Consider the following 12,351-nt stretch of genomic DNA (forward strand, 5'->3'; position numbering starts at 1 on the left):
GGATGTTATCACCTGCTCAAATAATCCTTTTGCCTGAAAGTCTCAAACCAGCATAATCCAATACAGCTACTTATAAAGCTCATACCAATTATAAAAATATTGAACATACAGTCCCTTCTAAAAAGTCTGGAGTGATTTAATATACAATGTGAACCAGGTTCTTAGCTCATATTTATTTGGGGTCAATATTATCATTTACATACTTTGAAACCGGAAAAGCCCCTTCCATGATGTTTACTTTTCACAATTTAAAATAGGGTAAAAGATGGGATGCCTGGGTGGCTCAGCTGGTTAACTGTCTCCTTTGGCTCGGGTCATGATCCCAGAGCCCTGGGATCGAGTACCGCATCAGGCTCCCTGCTCAGCGGGGAGCCTGCTTCTCCCTCTGTCTGCCGCGCCCCTGCTTGTATACTCTCTCTCTCTCTCTGACAAATAAGTAAATAAAATCTTTTACAAAATAAATAAATAAAATAGTATGACAGAAGAACTTCTGGACATAATTTCAAAGGCTATTTCCAACAGCAATGAATCACTAGTAATTAAAAAATAACAGAAATCTGGTACATATTCCTTCAGACCTGGGTATTGAAAACTCACAGACACAAGCTAATAAGCATAGGACCAGAGTCTGGAAAAAAGGAAACTACAGGTTCTACAGAATGTCATGACAGAATTCACCCCATTCGGGCACTCATGACTTACTGGAAAAGAAGCAATAACAGGCCAATCACCCAGGTAATGGGAGATCAGAAATCATCAGGGGGTTAAGGAAGACATTCTGGACTAGGACCCAGAAGATTTTTTATTAGTCTTGGCCTCAACACAAATTATTTTTGTGATCTTAGGCAAGTTGTTATCCTTCTTTGGGCTTCTATTTTCTTATCTCTAAAGGGATATTCAGGAAAAGGCAGACTGATGAATTCAATTTAGGGTTCCTTCAAGTTCGAGTTCTGAAATTCCCAAATGACAGATTTGCAGAACAGGTTATTTTCATGAAGAAAATATGTTTCATGTATCTCTCCTTCAGCCATAGTTTCAGCAGCCTGGGTGCAAAGCATGGAGAAACACTGCAGCACTGCTCATTACAGTTTGCTGGTACAGTTTCCTGGTTCAGACCCTTCCTTCTTAACAAAGAAACCAAGGTGGAGCTGATGTTATTTCTACATATTTGTGGACTGGTTTACTCAAAATGAAGATGGAGGTATTACACAAGGTTACACGGGCACAGCCCCTACACAGTTGTCCAGCTGATAACCTGTACAGCTGTGGTCAGTTGTCCTGGGCTGGCTGTGACTGGAACATGCAGTATACTTGTTCAGATTGGATGTGGGGTAAAGTTCATGAAATAAAAACCTACTACACAAGAAGAACAAGGAGAAAGAAAGGCATCAGGTAGAATCACTGTGCAGTTAGCTATAATCCTAATGGGAGATTTATTTAATTGATGACTATTAACTCTCTTTTTTGGAAATCTATAAATGACCATGTCTTTAAGAGAAAGATTAAAATTATAACTCTTTATGTGCATTTCTGCCCCAAATGCTTTTAAGACTAATCAAACACCTAAAGAGAAAATTAAGGGTTGGTATCTAATAGAAACATTTAGTATATTTCAAAATCAAATGCATAAATAGTTCTGTTTATTCACATCCAAGATGAAAGGCAGCTAAATCTGAGGGTTACCCCTCAAAAGTAGTGAAAATAATACATTGTAAAAAGAAGAGTTCTCCATGTTCCAAATCAAATAGAAATTTTTCACAATGCATTTTAAATATCTACACCTGCATATGCATATGAGTGTATGAATACTGTATGTGACTTTCTGCAGTTGAGCATGGGTGTGTGTGAGTTTATGGACTTATCAGTGTGTGTGTGTGTGTGTGTTTGTGTGTGTGGGGGGGAGAGAGAGAGAGAGAGTGTGAGAGAGAGCAAGAGAAAGAGAGAACAAATAGATGATCTTGTGTGTAAGCATGTGAGTATGCATGTGTACACACTTCGAATGTGAAAATCACCAAAGATCACATTTCCGTCTATAGCCAGCAGCACACAAAAGTCTTCAGCTTCATAGGAATCTTTCCCACTGAATAATGAATTACACATGTGCACACAGTAAGCATTTGTTCTTGGAGATTTATGGAAGCAATTTAAACGAAGCATGGAAAGATGTGGGTATTTTACCATATTCGTGTACATGATAATTTTTTAAAGCTTTGATATGGACCTAGATATTAAAAAAAGCAAATAAACATTGATCTTATAAAGGAAAAAAAACCTAAAAATTGGTAAATATAACTGTAATTTACTTTTATATAAAAGATTAAGTGTGTAATTTTTATTTTATATGGACACATAATTCACAAATAATGTCAATATAGGCCAAAAGTCAAAAATACACAAAAGGCAAATGATGTGCATAATTTTACAAAGATTAAATGCTTTTAGAAATGCCAAAATTATTATGGTGAGTAGTAGATGGCAATGATGCAGCTCTAATTTTTCAATGGTTATTGGGAAATTAGGCAGTTAGATGTTAATGGTCATACTATATCCATAATGAGGAGGCGAATGATCACATTAACACACACCATATGTTTACAATCATTTTGTTATGGTTACCCTACCATCTCTAAAGGGAGAAGAAAAGTTCAATTTAAATTGGGAGGAGAAATAAGAGGACCTTCAACACCAAAGCCAGAAATACAATGATTCTACTTTCTCCTTTCCACCAGGAATCTTGATGTCTCCCTACTTTGCTTCTTGTTTTCTTAATGGTCCATCGAATTCTATTTATTTCTTTAGTTAATCCACTCTTCTTTCTGTTCTCCTACATATGAACAGCTCTCTACTCTCAGCCTTCTCCTTCTCTCTTCCTTGTCCTCAATTCACCTATCCTATATCTGCTTTTTATTCTTTATGGCTTGGTTTAACCAATTTAAAGCCCCAGGCCACACCATCCATCTCCCGTCTGGGATGCATGGACTCATTCACAATACCATACACAAGTCACACTTACCCTCCCTATCGACCCCACACTCACATGTTTAAATTCAATGGCACATTCATGTAATAGTTGTTTTCCATTTCATTACCACCCCCCAACATGAACTCCCAGAAATCTACATAACCTTACACATATTTCCAAGGACAAAACTTATAAGCACCTCTGAGTTTTTTAACTCAGTTTGGGAAAGTATACTCAATATGCCCTGTGAGCCATGGCATATGAATGACAAAATAACAATAGTTATTACTGATTAGTACCTTTCTACTGATGATAGCTGCTTTGGATTGAATCCCTGTTATGTGACACACACAGATTTATGCTGTAGCTAATACTCAGAGTAATCTGGAAGGTCTCTGGTATCACTATAGATTAGGAAAACCAGAATCAGGCAAATGAAGCATCTGCAGACCTGGGATTCCCACACTTGATTTTAATCTTTCACTTGTTTTGGGTGACCATTATTTTTTATTATTGTTTATTTGTTTGTTGCTTGTTTTTAATACCAATAGCCACCATTAATATGGTATTAAGCTATCACGGGCATGTCCTCTGTATAGAAGTTGTGTGGACTGTGCACGTACTAAGATGGGCACAACCCCTTTTACCTGCCTCTAAGTAGTACAGTTTGATATTGTTAATATACCTATCTCACGCTGATCAAAATAAGAATTAAGGAGGAACTGAATAGGTGATATTAATAAAAATGACAAAGTAAAAATCTCCAAAACCGTCCATAAAAGACACAAGAAAACTGGGTGTGTGTGTGTGTGTGTGTGTGTGTGTGTGTGTTTAATGGTCAGAATCAACATTTCAGGACTCTGGCATTAACTGATGGTTTGCAGCAATCTAAATCTAGTTTAATTCAAAAAAAATGCTAAATCTCAGGAAGAACAGAGAGTTTCATGGCATTTTTAACTTGCCCTATTCCCATTCACCCCTTGCCATCTCAGTGATAGCCTTGAAAACAACAGCTTCACAATCACAGGAAAACCAACAGTTTGGCAGTCAATGGAGGAAGAACAGGATTGGAGCCCTTTCAAAGCCCCATTCAAGAGAATTTTCATTATTTAACCAGTTTGGTAGTTCCCTAGAAGATTCCACTTGCAAAGCCGGTCTTTATTTTAACTGACCGTCTTAGTCCATACTCAGGCTGCTATAACAAAAATGTCATAGACTGAATGGCTTAAACAACAAACAGCTATTTCAAAGAGTTCTGGAGGATGGGAAGTCCAAAATCAAGGCACCCAAAGATTCAGTGTCTGGTAAGAGCCTGCCTGCTGATTGACAGATGGCAGTCTTCTAACTGCGTCTTCACACAGCAAAAGGAGTGAAGGAACTCTCTGGAGTCTCTTTTATAAGGGCACTAATCCTACTCATGAGGGCTCCTACCTCATGGCCTTATCACCTCACAAAGGCCCCACCTCCAAATGCCATCACATTGGGGATTAGATTTCAACATATGAATTGGGGGGGGGGGGGACACAGACAATCAGTCTATAAGCACTGACTCAAAGTTCACTCAGTGCAAAGACTCTATGGGAGAAAGTATTGAGAGTGGAGAGATTTGTCAAAAACAATTAGAGGCAATTGCTTAATATCATGAATGCCTGAGGTAATGGATAACAGTTCAGACAAACAATAGGCTAATCATTAAGTTTAAAAGGAAAAGCTGAACTACTGGGTATTTACCCCAAAGATACAAAAGTAGGGATCCGAAGGGGTACGTGCACCCCGATGTTTATAGCAGCAATGTCCACAATAGCCAAACTGTGGAAAGAGCCAAGATGTCCATTGAGAGATGAATGGATAAAGAAGATGTGGTATATATATACAATGGAATATTATGCAGCCATCAAAAGGAATGAAAGCTTGCCATTTGCAACGACGTGGATGGAACTGGAAGGTGTTATGTTGAGCGAAATAAGTCAATCAGAGAAAGACATGTATCATATGACCTCACTGACAGGAGGAATTCTTAATCTCAGGAAACAAACTGAGGGTTGCTGAAGTGGTGGGGGGTGGGAGGGATGGGGCAGCTGGGTGATAGACATTGGGGAGGGTATGTGCTATGGTGAGCACTGTGAATTGTGCAAGACTGTTGAATCACAGATCTGTACCTCTGAAACAAATAATACGTTATATGTTAAAAAAAAGAAGAAGAAGAAGATAGCAGGAGGGGAAGAATGAAGGGGGGGAAATCGGAGGGGGAGATGAACCATGAGAGACGATGGACTCTGAAAAACAAACTGAGGGTTCTAGAGGGGAGGGGGGTGGGAGGATGGGTTAGCCTGGTAATGGGTATTAAAGAGGGCACGTTCTGCATGGAGCACTGGGTGTTACATGCAAATAATGAATCATGGAACACTACATCAAAAACTAATGATGTAATGTATGGTGATTAACATAACATAATAATAAAAAAATAAAAATAAAAATAAATAAATAAAAGGAAAAGCTGAGGAATGAGATGTCGTAGAGGGGGTTGAAAAACTGTAACATATTCCTAGCAATCTAGAAGGCACATACATAAGGCTATGCGCATGTCCAGGGCTGTGCATATGCTCAAGAAAGACCTGAGAATATCCTAAGTATCCACTTCTGGTTAACCTGGGAACTATGCACCAACAAGCAACAAAAGCTAAGCAGTGTTATAAAATAAAAGACATTCCCTGATAAACAAAACTGAAAGAGTTCATTGCTAACACACTTGTCCTGTAAGAAATACTAAAGGAGTTCCTCAAAACTGAAATGAAAAGACAGTAACAGTAACTCAAATCCATATGAAAAAAATAAAAAGCAATGGTAAAGGTAATTATCAGTGATGCTTTAAATCTACACAAAAGTCTTGGTCACCTGGCCTTTGATACCCAGAGTTGAGTTAAAGACATTTACACTATTTTTAAAAGAAATTCAGATGAATATTATCTTCATTTTCTATAAACATACTAGCATGTACAACATTTAATATGTACACTTATGGCAGGTATTGCCAAAAAAACTGAAAACACGTTTATAAAAATATTACAATAATTTTAGTAAAATTCACTGCATGAGTTCAGCAAAATCCTACATATATACATATGCATTTATATTTAAATGGATGAGTGTGTGTGTATATATATATATGTTTATGCTTAAAAATATCAGGTAAAATAAATTGATGAGATGATTTTAAATACTTGATTTTCTTTCTAATTTCCATCTGATGGCAATCAATGAATTTCCATTTTATAAAAATACACCCAAGTAATGAAACATCTGGCACTTGAGAATATTTCCCTAAGCAATAATGTTCAGGGACATAGTCTGTGGAACTATATCATTTGTCAATTTAGAGGTAAGTTGACTTTTGTTCTATATTACTTGGTGATACAAGCTTTATATAATATTTTGTTTTATTTGTATCTTGTATTTTTTTTTTTTTTTGGTGTTTCAGTAGCAAAATTTATTCCAAATACGTAGATGCCTCCTCTCCTCTCCTTTTATCTAACAGTTGGTGGGAGGGGACAGTTCAGTAAAGAGTAACAGATGCTTTTCCAATAATGTCTTGCTTTGGGTTTCATAAGAATTGAGTAGGAAATGGTAGATATATTCCACTACATTTTAGAAAAGTTCCTCACATCTCCTAGACTACTTAAAAAATTTTATTATAGCTAAATATACATGGAATTTGCCATTTTCACCATGCAAGTGTACAGTTCAGTGGCATTCAGTACATTCACATTGTTGTGCAAGTATCACCACCATCTGTCTCTAGAACTTTTTCAGCTTCCCCAACTGAAATTCCGTACCCTTTAAACACTAATTCCCCATTCCCAACCAGCCCTTGGCAACCACCATTCTACTCCTACTTTTTGACTTAGTTTCTCCTTCACATAATAAAAGAGAGGGTCCATTGCTGACTATGGGATTGCTTCTATATATGCAGGCCTTCTTGCACATACATGATTGAATTTATTGTAAGAAAGGTAAGAGAAAATGGGATTGGAGAAAGAAAGGAGACAGCTGGATAGGGATTTTCATACTGGGCCTACTATCCACAGGCCTCAGCAGCCCTGCCATGGATCCTGCCGATTCTTTCACATCAAGAAGTTGATCTTACGGGCGCCTGGGTGGCTCAGTTGGTTAAGCAACTGCCTTCGGCTCAGATCATGATCCTGGAGTCCCTGGATCGAGTCCCGCATCGGGCTCCCTGCTCGGCAGGGAGTCTGCTTCTCCCTCTGACCCTCCCCTGTCTCATGTGCTCTCTCTCATTCTCTCTCTCTCTCAAATAAATAAATAAAATCTTAAAAAAAAAAAAAAAAAAGAAGTTGATCTTGCGAGCCATTTCCATGTTGTAGATCCACCGACAGGTTTCGTAGCTTTCCCGTCGTCGTTGACAACAAGGCTTTTCATAGTACTGCCGTCGCAGTACCACCGTCGCTTAATGTCCTCGATGAGCCCATCCATGGTGAGGATTCTGTTTAGGGTCCTGTATGCACCTTCTATGTTCCCTTCCTGTACCATCACAGTCCTGGCAATGAACTTCAGATGTTCTGCCATGACCTTGGAATTTAAATCTTCACTCTGCAGGACCCAACTCCCTCAGGAACCAGCCGCCACCTGTATCTTGTATTTCTTTTGGAAAACATGTTCTTTTCAAATTATTAGCTCCAAGATTAGGTTAAAGATATATCATAAGTTTAAAATAAAATATATTCCAAGTTAATGTCATGCTAATAGCAGATGCTGAAAAACAAGAAGTTATGAAGGGATATCAACAGTCAGGGAATAGAGAAATAGCATCCATGTTATTTCCATGACATAGTTCTTCGCCCTTGGAAAGAACAGAGATTATGAATTGATAGATATTAACATCTGTGACCAGCAGTGTTGGACAACTTTGGTGTAGGTTTAAATAAGATGGACAATTAGATTGAAGCGTTGCTGGGATTTTGCCAGGCAAACATGATGAAAGGACAACAGGATCAAAAAAGTAAACAATATTTCTAAGAACCGAAGTTGAACTGAAGAACATGCTGGAGCCAGGTATGAAAGGAAATGAAGCTACAAGGGCTTGATAGAAATAACAAACATTCCCATATGCACATAATCACTCTGTGACAGCTTATCTCTTTTATCCATGAAAATATGAAATCATACATGCCTTGCATCCTAAATCCCAAAGCAGTTCTTCAGAGTTTGCAGCTCTGTTACTGGATAGATGCATGTTCTTATCAAGTCATTAAATCAGAACAATAATCCTCAGGATTATGTGTACATGAAAGCATTCTATAAACTATCCCTGCTGTTGCTTTGAAGGAAAAATACAGAAATGTATGACAATTTTATAAAGATACTAAACAACCTAATTCCCTTTCCTAGGGAAGGATCAAGATGAGACAAGGACAGCTTAAAAGAGTTACAAACCTTTTCAAAGAATTTAAGATCAAGCTATGCAGACTTTAGTGATGTAAAGTAGGAGTAAAGTCTACGATATTATCATATACTCATTATAAATTGCTTCTTAGACCATCAAACATTTCAGCTTAGTATTTTCCATTTAAACACCTGAAAATAAATATATTGGTTTATATGCTTTTCTTGCTTGATACATCATCTCTTAAATAATAATATCATTTTGTATCCTCTCCATCCTGCTGCATAGGGAAATGGAGCTTTGTGATAAATGCATTATAGCAATTCAGATAATTTTATCTGCCATAATTCAAGGTTTAAGTTACAAATTCAAGGATTTCAACAGGAAAAAAAATTTGTCTCTCTGTAAGTATGTAAGAATAAATACACAGATGATAATAACAAAATTCAAACATAATTTAACTTAGAATACTACAACAACAAATGAACTAAAATCATACACCCTATCACTTACTCATTTTACTTCAGCTATTTTAATTTCATGCTTTGGAGGAACAGAAAAACAAAAAACACAAAATAAGATCCAGTGGACATATGTCTTGCAGAATAAAAGTATTAAAATTCATGACCTTATTTCTCTGTTTTAAAGAAAATTTGGGTTCCACCTTGAGTAGCAGGAACAGTGAGTTACAATATTCTTTTAAACAAACTCTTTATTATAATCTTAATATAATACTAAAATATTATAATATCTGTTAGTCAAACTGTCGTAAGTAGTAGAAGAAAACCACACTTTAAAAAGTGTTGAAGCTGGGGCGCCTGGGTGGCTCAGTCGGTTAAGCAGCTGCCTTCGGCTCGAGTCATGATCCCAGGGTCCTGGGATCGAGCCCCGCGTCGGGCTCCCTGCTCAGCAGGGAGCCTGCTTCTCCCTCTCCCTCTGCCTGCCTCTCTGCATACTTGTTCTCTCTATCTCTCTGTCAAATAAATAAATAAAATCTTTTAAAAAAATAAATAAATAAATAAAAAGTGTTGAAGCTACCAGACATTTTCTTTCTCTTGTTTATCAACATAAGCCAAGGCACCTATTAAAGTTTGCTTTCCGTGTGCATATAGAGCTACATGTGGACAAGCCAATGGAAAGGAGGTTTGTACCTATTTAAGCCAAAGGACCTGGTTCCAACATTGGAGGCCTAGGTAGTTGTAGTAAGTGGAAAAATCTAGAGAAAACGTGGGGAGAAATTTTCCACTATACCAAAACAGCCATTTTTAAATAATAATACCCAATGTTGGGCATTTCTATCAGCAGTTGTTTTGCTCAGTTTAATTCAAAGGCTCTGTACTTGTCTCTAGAGTCAAGTCAATTTTAAAGTCACGCCCCACCAAGAGTTACCGTCGCAATTTCCAATCACTTCCCAAGAGCCTCAATGTTGAGACACTGATTTTTGTACTCAAGAGGAAGTATACTTATATGTAATTGTTAAAGTTTCAATGACTAACCTCAACATGGTTAGTTTTAATGCATTTTCATGGATAATACAATAGCATAATGAAATTTATTCCTATTATAATAAAAACACATTTCAACTAGTTCAATGATGGCAGTAGTCTGAAAACTTGATATTGAACTGCTCCACAATGCTGAGTTTTGGGAATAAAGTTATCATTAAAGAAGAGAGTGCCCTTCTTGTGTCTAGCTGGTACAAAAGAAGTCACAAGGGTATCTCTTGGCTCAGGAAAACAAGCAAACAAATAAGTTGATTCTGCTAAGTGAATTCTTCCCTAAAGTATCAACCTAGAATTGATTATAGGAGTTCATGATAAACAACCCTATTCTATAGCTAAAAAGTAGTACTATTTGAAAGATGAGAGTGGTATAACACAATGTGAGTACCTTAGTATTATGAAGAAAGTTGTCAGACCTAAATGAAGTACCAACAATGATAGGGGTCGAGGGTTTGCTGCACAGTGCTGAAACACATATGCCCAGAATATTAAAATAAGCAAGAAACCAGTTATCAATAAAGTATGATCCTCAGAAAAAAATACAAGTAAATGTTCTCTTATAAATTATTTTTTCAGTGTCTGTGGTACCGTCAACTGTACTTTTCTAATTATTGTATATATTTATCTTTTCATATTTTCCATTTGCTTTTTCTTTAGAAAAAGCCCATATATTAGACCCATATTTTGGGGTATATTTAGGCCCTTTAGGCCCATATTTTGGGGTATATTTATTTTTTTGACAATATACTTTTATCTTTAATTTTAATTTTAACTTTTACATCACTAATTATCAGTAGCTCCATTCTTATAAGTATGTTGCTACCATGCATTTTCTAGTTTCTCAAGCTAAATAGTTTATATTTATTATGAGACTTTCTTTTAATAATAATTTTCTCCAAATAAAGTAATGGCTAATGTCACATAAGCCATAATGCAAGCTGATCTTTTGTTGTTTGTTTATCTACATAATTTGTGATATTTTAAGTTTTTTCTTTAATTGAGGGTTTGTGTTTTTAAATTACAAGATTTTATAGTAATTGTACTGTTGGTTTCTAGTTTTATTGGCCATAATAAGAAATGTGACTTGCAAAATCTCTAAATTTTTAGTATGTTATGGTCTTACTCATTTTTTTTTTAATTTTTATTTATTTATTTATTTGACAGAGACAGCTAAAGCAGGAACACAAGCAGGGGTAATGGGAGAGGGAGAAGCAGGCCTCCCGCTGAGCAGGGAGCCCGATGCGGGGCTCGATCCCAGGACCCTGGGATCATGACCTGAGCCGAAGGCAGACGCTTAACGACTGCGCCACCCAGGCGCCCCCTTACTCATTTTTTAATAATTGTACATGCCTGTGAACCAAAAAATAGTACTTGCTCTTTGCACATAAGCTAGAATATTTCTTTAGTACATACTGCTTTGAGCTTTTAATTACGTAAGTAAAATGCAAGGTAGTCTGGCTTTTTTTATTGAATTGATCACTAACATTTTGCTATATTAAAACCTACTACCATAATTTTACTTGGTCCAAGTCATTTTTATTTCTATTGTCCTAGGTTTGGCCCATTTAAGTAATATGGTCTTAACTGTCACCAACAGTTATTCGCTCTTCATTGTGTACTTTTGCATTTTAATCACCTATGGAGTCTCTGAATTGTGTAATGGAAATTGTCAGTATTTTTTATGTAATGTGATAATTGATAATGTGGTTTTATTCTTATACTTTAATTTCATTTTATCTATTTATCACTGTTATGTTTGTTCTCATTTTTACTCTTTCTGGCAAGTTTTTTTTTTTTTCCATATTATTCCCCACACCCACCACCCATATGCCTGGTTACTTTGGAAAGATAACCACACTTCATTATTATTACTGTTTATATATCCATTCTTTTTCTTTTAAGATTTTATTTATTTGAGAGAGAGGGAGAGAGAGAGCACGAGAGCATGAGCAGGGAGAGGGGTAAAGGGAGAAGTAGACGCCCCGCTGAGCAGAGAGCCTGACACTGGGATCATGACCTGAGCCCAAGCCAGACGCTTAGCTGACTGAGCCACCCAGGCGCCCTATATATATATATATATATATATATATATATATACGTTCCTAATAGTTATAATGAAACCTACATTTCACTACTGATGAATCCAGATTAAGCAGTCATGCTACCAACCAAGATAGATTACTTGCCCATTGTATTTCCGTGGCCCAAATGAAATTATAAGAATGCTTTCACTCCAAGTCTGTCTCCACTTGGCCAACCACCCACATCATATATTCATTTTATCCTATCCTCACCCCTTTAGATGACTCAACCCTTTTGTATTATTCTTGAATAGTACCTTACATAGGATAGATGGGTGACATACCAATTGCATCTTGTAGTCTCCAAAACAAAAAAATCTTTTTTCCTAAGAGAAGAATGTTCTCTTAGCTATAAATGTGATCCTTAGAGTTCTGGCCTTAAACTAAATAATCAGTTATATGCTG

This window comes from Halichoerus grypus, chromosome 15 (assembly GCF_964656455.1).
Source record: "Halichoerus grypus chromosome 15, mHalGry1.hap1.1, whole genome shotgun sequence".
In the NCBI taxonomy this organism is placed as follows: domain Eukaryota; kingdom Metazoa; phylum Chordata; class Mammalia; order Carnivora; family Phocidae; genus Halichoerus; species Halichoerus grypus.